Below are 9,396 nucleotides of genomic sequence, written 5' to 3' on the forward strand. Positions count from 1 at the left end.
TGAGGTACACTCAGAAAAAAAATTATGGTTCTTAAATGGTTCTTCAGATGTCTTCATGGTTCTTTAAAGAACCATCATACGTCAAAGAACCTTTTGATTTTGTGGATGGTTCTTCAGCTATTACAAATGGTTCTTTAAAGAACAAAAGGTTCTTCATCCTTAGCAATCTAAGTTTGATGGTGTAAATGGCATAAATATTTATTCACTATAACGAGGCTGTGAATTATACTGTGTGTTTTCTTTGTGTGCATGTGTGTGCGAAGGGGGATGGCGGGTTACCTGGCAATTACCCTTTAAGAGAACATGGTAGGAAACTGAATATTCAAATAAAAGTTAGAAATATTTGCTTAAAAATATACTGGTGGCAGGGGTGGGGGGGAAAGCCTAAAGACCCTAACCCCCCCCCCCCCCCCCCCCCCCACACACACACACACACCCCTAACCCCGCAAACCCATTATGAATATGGTGAGTTAACAAACAGTAGACACAATACACACATTCAAATACTGTACATTAGTTTTAAATTTTAATAAAGCATTACTATTTTCTACTCCAAGGCATTACTTTTGAGATTATTATGTATTTTTGAAAATATAGCATAATGATAATACTAGTTATTGTAAACTTTACAAACCACCCAGCAGTATGTAAAGTCAAATTATAAAATACAAGTAAATAACAATTGCAGAACAGAATGTCAGTGTAATGAACACACACTTCGTTTTGACAAAGCACACTGCTTAGGTAAATAATCTGAGTAGTTGTTCATCACTGAGCAATTTGTTAATATGTGTTTCGAGCCAAATAAATGACAGGGAGAGAGAGAGTGACGTCAGAACACGTCATACTATAACCTCCCGGGAGCGGACGGAGGGGTCAGTCATTGGGATGCGCATGCGCAGACAGAGTCCGCAAGCAGCGGGCCTTGACCTTTCGGGAAAAAAAACTCTTTCTCACGGACGGTGACAGCGAAACGGATAACAGTCTTCAGTACCTGCTGGACTTTGAAGCTCCGAATTCTGGGACTGTTGGAAGAGGTAAAACATTTTCATTAAAACCTTATCACAGTTTTGTTTTTGTTACTTGTCATTGTGGCTTGCTGTTAATGCTGTGCTAACAGTAGCGATTAGCTAGATACGTTAGCCGTTGACGTCAGCGCAATTTAGTATCTGGTATACAGAAACTGTTTTCCTAATAAAACCACTGTTATAATTAAGTGAAGGGGCTCCCAGCTAATTTGAACCTTTGGTTTCTAAAATATGTGGTTCAATTGCGTGCTGCGTACATAACCTAATGTCAGCTAGACCGAAATTAAAATTGTATATATTGTTAAAGTCACTAATATGGCGCCTGAAGCCTGTTGTGGCGTGAGCTCTGTGTCTGCTCTAGAAACTCTGAAATTCTGTAGATCTGAGCCGTACATTAAATACTCACATGAACCTGCACTTTGAATTCTGTATGAGCTGTATAAAATACAGCTATGCATAAGTGTGTTGAATGAATAATTAGATTAGATAACTCTTTATTGTCTTATCTAATTATATAGAAATGAATAAATGTGACATGAGAAGGTGTCTTTGACTGTTCCTGCATAACTTAGTTTCGGACTAGTTGACAAGTTATGCTCCGGTCATTTGATGTTTCCAAGATAGATGTTCTTTTGTAATATAGTTAATTTTTTTGTATATTTCATTTACCCACCATCATACATACAAGCTAAGAAGAGGCCGTTATACTAACAAGAGGTATCAACGCTGGGCCAAAGTTCAGCACATGGTTAAAGTTTGTAATCCAGCCAGGGTGTAAATATCACTCAGCAGCCAGAGTTGAAGCAGGTAGCATCAACACATAAATCTACTCTACCCGGCTTAAATCACAAGAGCACGTCTGACCAAAAAGCTGTAGATTTTTCTTGTTTGCACAAATGAATCCAGATTCACATTAATTGTGTTCACAGCTCCAACAAAATGAGGAAGAGGAGGGGGAGAAACACAATTAGGTTGAATTACAATTGGATGGAAGTTGAGGACAAGGAGAAGGAAGCTTAGGATGAGGAGGAAGAGAAGCAGCAGGAGCATCTTTAGGGATCCCTATCATGTCATTGAGGTTTGTTTCATTAATATGGTCCTCTCACAAAGAAAGATGACTTGTTTTAGTTCACCTACTTCCTGTATTAAATAGTGATGTGCAAAATGTTGTGGAAAACCATGGAACAGGCACGTATAGTGCATCTGCAGGTAAATGAACATCAAATCTCTAAGACAGACTGAAATCTGTATATTTATCACCCTTATGATAAAACCCATGTCAGCCATTGGTTTATAGACTTTGTATTTTGAAGCCTCAACATTTGCTTTATTGCTGTTGCTATGTTGGGACCATATTAGGATGAGGGATCAGAATCTGGAGTCATGCACACTATTGTTTCATTTAGTGTGTATCCATGAGATTCGTACAGCAGACCAAGTTGTGCCTTGAAAACAGGAAAGTCGTCTGCATAGAGGAGAACTGTAATAGCAGGCTTGTACAAATTGAGGCTTTGTGCTCATATTTGCTGCAAACACTTGTTTTACCCTGTTTTGATGCAGAATTCAGTTGAAATCAGACGAGAACTGGACTTGTTTTTTATGTGTTCTTGTGAATTGATTGTGTATCGCATATGTTTGATTTGACTTTCTGCAAGACAACAGTCGTCCACTGGCCAAAAAAGTTTTCCAAATACCTCCACGTGATCTAGCCTGGATTTGGAAAAGAATAGCAAAAAAAAATCTGCACCTCCTGCTTCAGATGCAATTTGTGTTTCTGTGTTCAGAGGCAGCGGTGAGAGGGGAGACCTCGGCTCATCCAGCTGGAGAGCCTGACCAGGAGGAGTCGAACATTAACTCAGCTCTTCCAGGGCACCCTGCAGACTCGGCTGTTGGCATCGACGAGGGATGACGTGAACGCCAAACTGGAGTCCATCACAGGTCAACTGCAGGTATGCGAGTCAGACCTTCTGAGGAGGGTTTCACTTTTCTCTCTTCTTTATAATTGACTCTTCTCTCTCTCTTTCAGCTCCTTGTCTCAGAGTAGGAGGGATTTGAAGCACAAAGGGAGGAACTTGTCGTTTGGTTGGCTGATATGGATGAGGTTGACCAGCTGACAGGAAGCACCAGTGAAAAACTGAAACAACTGCAGGTGTGGGCTTGTTTTGATATGACATATATCTGATATGAAACATACGTCAGAGACATTATCCTAAACTGGACTAACAAAGGACCATGAGTACAACATGAAACGTACATTACATAGTGTAAGGCTGAAGTTCATTGATCATTTTAATCATAAACTTGTTGAAATATTTTTACTGAACATGCAAACATCTGCTGATGAAAATGTGTTGATTTATTGGTCTGTTAGGAAGCTATTGCTATTTCTAATGTGTTTTATCACTTTCTGATGTTTTCTTAATTAAACAATACATGTATTCATTGTTGTGTTATCTGTGTGCGTGTATGTATGTACGTACGTACTTTAAAGGAAGGAAGAACCTGTTTAAATCACGGACAAACAGTATCCCACATCTGCGTACGTACTTTAAAGGAAGGAAGAACCTGTTTAAATCACGGACAAACAGTATCCCACATCTGTGATTTGTAGTTCACAAACACTTCTTGTAATGACTAACTACTCCTGACATTTTGGAGATATACATACTATACTATACTTTATACAGTAACGTTACAGTGGGATACAAATAACATCCGGCTGATCCTGCCACGATTTGTTCCCCCGGTTCAAATCACAGACAAACAGTATCCCACAGCTGTTTATGTTTTTAAACCTATTTTGCACAGAGAGGCATTTTTTGAAAAATGTATTGATAGCAATGTTGAATATTATTACACAGGAAAAAAAAACAACTACACGTAAAATAATCACATCGTGACGCCTCTGCCTTTGTAAATGGAGGGACCTTAACTGCTTGCGTATGTAAGCTTGTAAAACCTGAAGATAGTCAGATTAACAGTATTTTGTCTCTATCTGCCATTCTGCAATTCATCTCATGTAAACAATAACGTGGCGCACAGCGTGACATGAAAAAAGGCACATACCTTTGATGTTGCGTGACGACACCTCATCCACCTCATAAACGCAAAAAAAAAGGAGTTTTAAAAAATCTTTTTTTCTGTGATTCCAAATGCTGTTTACGTGTGGACGAAACAGCTGCGTTTTCAAAAATACCCGTGTAGGTGCGGACGTAGCGTAACAGAGTTAGTTTATTTTCTGACTACCTGTGATTTATTGCAGATTACTTGTATTTGCTTAATTGTTTACAAAATATTTCAGGTGTGAAATAACCCGCAATGGAGCAAAATATGGGTGTGTGTGGTTGGAGGATGTGTGTGTGTGTGTGTGTGTGTGCGCATGCGTGCACGCGAAGGGTTAGAAAACTGACAATAATGTATTAATGAAGTTATTTTAATTGTTAAATTTACGTTTTTATATTTTATGATTTTTCACTTTTTTGTTAAAGACTTGAAAGCAACTGTTCAATATTTTTGTAAAGGAAAACTTGATTGTTTGCATTTCATTGTTTTATGAAACAAGATATATATATGTCAAATGCTTAGTTATAATGTAACTTTGTAATGCTGCACTTTGTACTTGTTTAAAGCTTATACACCTATCATTTTGTTAATGATTCTAGATGAATGCATTAGCAGTAATGTGCATCTCAAAATGCTCAATGTTTTGGAGGAAGGTTCAGAGGAGGTTGGAGATTGTTACCATCATGGGCTCATCCGGTCAGGATGAGAATGAACAGTCAGCAATCACTTGCAGGTTTTTTCGTTTTATTGAATAATGAGCAAAAGGAAAGATACACATGGACTGCTATCTCTCAGCTGCCGCCCCATGTGGGAGTGGGCTGTAGGTAAGTGCAGAACTTATATAACGGGTGACAGGTGTGACATTATTATACTGCCATATGTTACATTATACCTCTAATCAAAGAATTATTAATTCATGATACTGCTGTAGGCCACATTATACCTGATTAAAGATTGTGTAATCATTACATAGTTTTAAGTTGCTTTATACTCCTGAGTCAGAAGACGGTGAAAATCATTAGATTCATTACATTGATTTGTATTACATTATACTGCTGATTTACTGTGAATGAGTTACACTGTTTTATGACATTTCATACTGCTGATCTATGCTGATTTATAAAGGGAACACTGTTTGCAGAGAATCATGGCCTTGCTTTTCTGATTGTAGAAAGAGCAGAGGATACTGCACGAGAGCTTCTCCCCTACCTTTGTCAGAAGCAGGAAAACAGGGAGCCAAGGTCATAACTCAGGTTCACTGAGAGATGGAACGAATGTGAATGTTTAGGTTTTTATGATTAGGTGGGGGCCACCAGAGTTTGAGTAACGGTCCGACATTTTGAGATCCGCTGTGACCCTCTTTGTGCGCATCTCCCATCCAGATGACTGTATTGCTTATTGTGTTTGTATGGAATAATAAGAGTGTATTGATTGTTGATTGAGCATTTAAACACTGCCCGAGTGTTGTTCTTCCTTCAGCCCAAAGATCAAAGAATTGGGGAATTTAACACAGGTGAGTGCAATTAAGGGCAATCACCACACCCAATCAAAGGTGAGGAAAAGAAACAAGGTGTATCTGGTGAAGTGAGTGTGCTGAAAGGTGAGCCTTTACAACACTCAAAGTGGAATACCAGTTTCAGGGCTAATGGCCACCTCTGCCTCACCAGCTGATTAAAACCTCCAGTCCTAAAATATAAAATGACCTGCATAACTGGCTGAAATAACATTACAACAGCTTTAAGAAGAGGCCATTTTCTGGGCTCTGCACAAAAATAAACAAATGAATAACTGAATGTTTTAATCTATTGAGTGATAAACAGCAATATCTGACAGATCACTTGAGAGTGAGGGACTGAGAGGGCGAGAGACATGACTAGCAAATAAACATGAAGCCAAGACTGACTTAACAGGGAGACGATGAGGGAAGGACATAGGACACAACTGGGATGTAATATCACCTCTCAGGTGCAGCCACTTCTCTGACTCTCCACCAAATCTGCTGCTGAAAGTAAAGGGAAGCAGGAAGCATAGTGGGTGGATCATAATAGTCTTTTGGCCCTGGTAAATTTTACATAATATTTTTGTTTGTTTGAGCTGTAAGTTAAATAATGTCACATCATACCAGATGAATGTATTTTGTATTACATGTAAGGGTTTTCTTTCTGGGGTGATACAAAATATGAGGTTCAGTTCACCTAAAGCTGAAGAGTCCTAAAAAGGCATGAAGGATTCTAGAAAGGAGAAGTGCGCGATGTATTGTGTAATAGCAGTTAAGAATGGGACTATGAAGAATTTAAAAATGTGCATGGAAAGCAGTTTCTCAGTGACTGTACTGTTAGAACTGACATGCATTTTACATTACTTTGCTTGTCTCTCCACTACATTTCATGACTATTGTGGCTACAAGGTGTCCCCTAAAATAAAAATGCAGCTATATCATTAATTTGATTTAAATATGTTTTTTGGTGCAGTGGGGATTCGGGAGTCTTTTTAAATTGTAATAGTACCTTCATGTAACTACAGAAAGATTGTCTCAAATGCAATGGAAATTAAGAACAAAGACTTTTAATTGTAGTTAACAGAATTAAAGTTACCAGAGAAAATAGATCTTTGCATGTGTGCTGGCCTGCTGTGTGTTGTATTGTTTAGTAAAAAAAAAAAAGATTTTCCTTTCATGGAGCTTGAAGGGTGTAGTGTTCCACATTTCCTTGGCGATAGCAGGCAAGGATCATATCACAATAGTAATCATAAGCTTTTGTTGCTAACTTCGTTTGCACTCACAAAAAGTCAAACTTGAGGTATCGTGACTTTCTTCTGCACAAAATGGATCATCTGAGCATTACCTACTCTAATCAAAGATATTGTCTGATTACTGAGGCCACTCACAGTCAATTATGCGCTCACGTGGTTTACTGCAGCCCAGGACCTGTGTTTATTGTGGTATCTTTAACTCCTTGGTTTAGCTTTCCAGTTACAGTGGGGCAAAAAAGTATTTAGTCAGCCACCGATTGTGCAAGTTCCCCCACTTAAAATGATGACAGAGGTCAGTAATTTGCACCAGAGGTACACTTCAACTGTGAGAGACAGAATGTGAAAAAAAAAATCCATGAATCCACATGGTAGGATTTGTAAAGAATTTATCCGTAAATCAGGGTGGAAAATAAGTATTTGGTCAATAACAAAAATACAACTCAATACTTTGTAACATAACCTTTGTTGGCAATAACAGAGGTCAAACGTTTACTATAGGTCTTTACCAGGTTTGCACACACAGTAGCTGGTATTTTGGCCCATTCCTCCATGCAGATCTTCTCGAGAGCAGTGATGTTTTGGGGCTGTCGCCGAGCAACACGGACTTTCAACTCCCGCCACAGATTTTCTATGGGGTTGAGGTCTGGAGACTGGCTAGGCCACTCCAGGACTTTCAAATGCTTCTTACGGAGCCACTTTGTTGCCCGGGCGGTGTGTTTTGGATCATTGTCATGTTGGAAGACCCAGCCTCGTTACATCTTCAAAGTTCTCACTGATGGAAGGAGGTTTTGGCTCAAAATCTCACGATACATGGCCCCATTCATTCTGTCCTTAACACGGATCAGTCGTCCTGTCCCCTTGGCAGAAAAACAGCCCCATAGCATGATGTTTCCACCCCCATGCTTCACAGTAGGTATGGTGTTCTTGGGATGCAGCTCAGTATTCTTCTTCCTCCAAACACGACGAGTTGAGTTTATACCAAAAAGTTCTACTTTGGTTTCATCTGACCACATGACATTCTCCCAATCCTCTGCTGTATCATCCATGTGCTCTCTGGCAAACTTCAGACGGGCCTGGACATGCACTGGCTTCAGCAGCGGAACACGTCTGGCACTGCGGGATTTGATTCCCTGCCGTTGTAGTGTGTTACTGATGGTGACCTTTGTTACTTTGGTCCCAGCTCTCTGCAGGTCATTCACCAGGTCCCCCCGTGTGGTTCTGGGATCTTTGCTCACCGTTCTCATGATCATTTTGACCCCACGGGATGAGATCTTGCGTGGAGCCCCAGATCGAGGGAGATTATCAGTGGTCTTGTATGTCTTCCATTTTCTGATGATTGCTCCCACAGTTGGTTTTTCACACCAAGCTGCTTGCCTATTGTAGATTCACTCTTCCCAGTCTGGTGCAGGTCTACAATACTTTTCCTGGTGTCCTTCGAAAGCTCTTTGGCCTTGGCCATGGCGGCGTTTGGAGTCTGACTGTTTGCGGCTGTGGACAGGTGTCTTTTATACAGATGATGAGTTCAAACAGGTGCCATTCATACAGGTAACGAGTGGGGGACAGAAAAGCTTCTTACAGAAGACGTTACAGGTCTGTGAGAGCCAGAGATTTTCCTTGTTTGAGGTGACCAAATACTTATTTTCCACCCTAATTTACGAATAAATTCTTTACAAATCCTACCATGTGAATTCATGGATTTTTTTTTTCACATTCTGTCTCTCACAGTTGAAGTGTACCTCTGGTGCAAATTACTGACCTCTGTCATCATTTTAGGTGGGGGAACTTGCACAATCGGTGGCTGACTAAATACTTTTTTGCCCCACTGTAAGTGAAATTTCTAGTGTATGCTGACCCATCTTATTTTAACCAAAAAAAAAAACAATCAAATTTTTTTTAGCTCCAAGACTTCCTGACTGGTCATGGGATGTTCGCAAAATAGGATATTTTAAACCCTGCTGGTCACAAGGGATTCATTTCCTCACTAGTATAACTGTAACTCCAGTCACAGCTCTGGGCAGCTTGTAATGTTTGTAATGATTTTTAAAGCCAGGCACAAACTGACGGTAGTAGAACCATCTCACTTCCTTTTTGGTCTCGGGACATGAGAAGAATGCAATTCTCCACCTGAGGATGCACCTGCCCGCCTCCCAAGTGGTCCCCAAATACTCCACTTTCCCCTGTCCAACAGCACACTCCTTTGGGTTGGCCATGAGCCTTCTCTGCCTCAGAGACTCCAGGTGTGACTGGGGTGATGCAATTGTCAGTTTATAATTTTTTGTTTCTTTATTAATATTCAGGTCTGTCTATTTGTGTATGTTACGGTACACAGAGACAGGGAACAGTTTGCTTTCTTACATGTTCTAATGTTTTTTTAGTGTTTCCTGAACAAGTTTGCTCTTAAAGTCTGCATTTTGTGAGAGTGAATCTTAAGGTGCTTCAGCTCACCTCTACTGAGAATCATTAGCGTGATGGTTGGCACTTTCAATCAATCAATCAATCAATCAATCAATCAATCAATCAATCAATCAATTAATAAGTCCATTTATTGATTTC

The 9,396-nt window shown here is 39.8% G+C and overlaps 1 long non-coding RNA gene across 2 annotated transcripts; it reads left to right on the forward strand.

Moving 5' to 3' along the window:
* The first annotated feature begins 897 nt into the window (after positions 1-897).
* LOC308401306 lies at positions 898-5,093 on the forward strand. 2 transcript variants are annotated; one of them, XR_013972518.1, is made up of 4 exons: positions 909-1,038; positions 1,959-2,107; positions 2,814-2,978; positions 3,056-5,093. It is a non-coding gene; the product is annotated as an uncharacterized lncRNA (long non-coding RNA). The 2 variants fall into 2 exon arrangements; XR_013972517.1 differs by lacking the exon at positions 1,959-2,107 and having other exon boundaries at positions 898-1,038.
* The last annotated feature ends 4,303 nt before the right edge of the window (positions 5,094-9,396 follow it).

The sequence above is a fragment of the Rhamphochromis sp. 'chilingali' genome (assembly GCF_963969265.1).
Source record: "Rhamphochromis sp. 'chilingali' genome assembly, chromosome: 8".
Classification (NCBI taxonomy): domain Eukaryota; kingdom Metazoa; phylum Chordata; class Actinopteri; order Cichliformes; family Cichlidae; genus Rhamphochromis; species Rhamphochromis sp. 'chilingali'.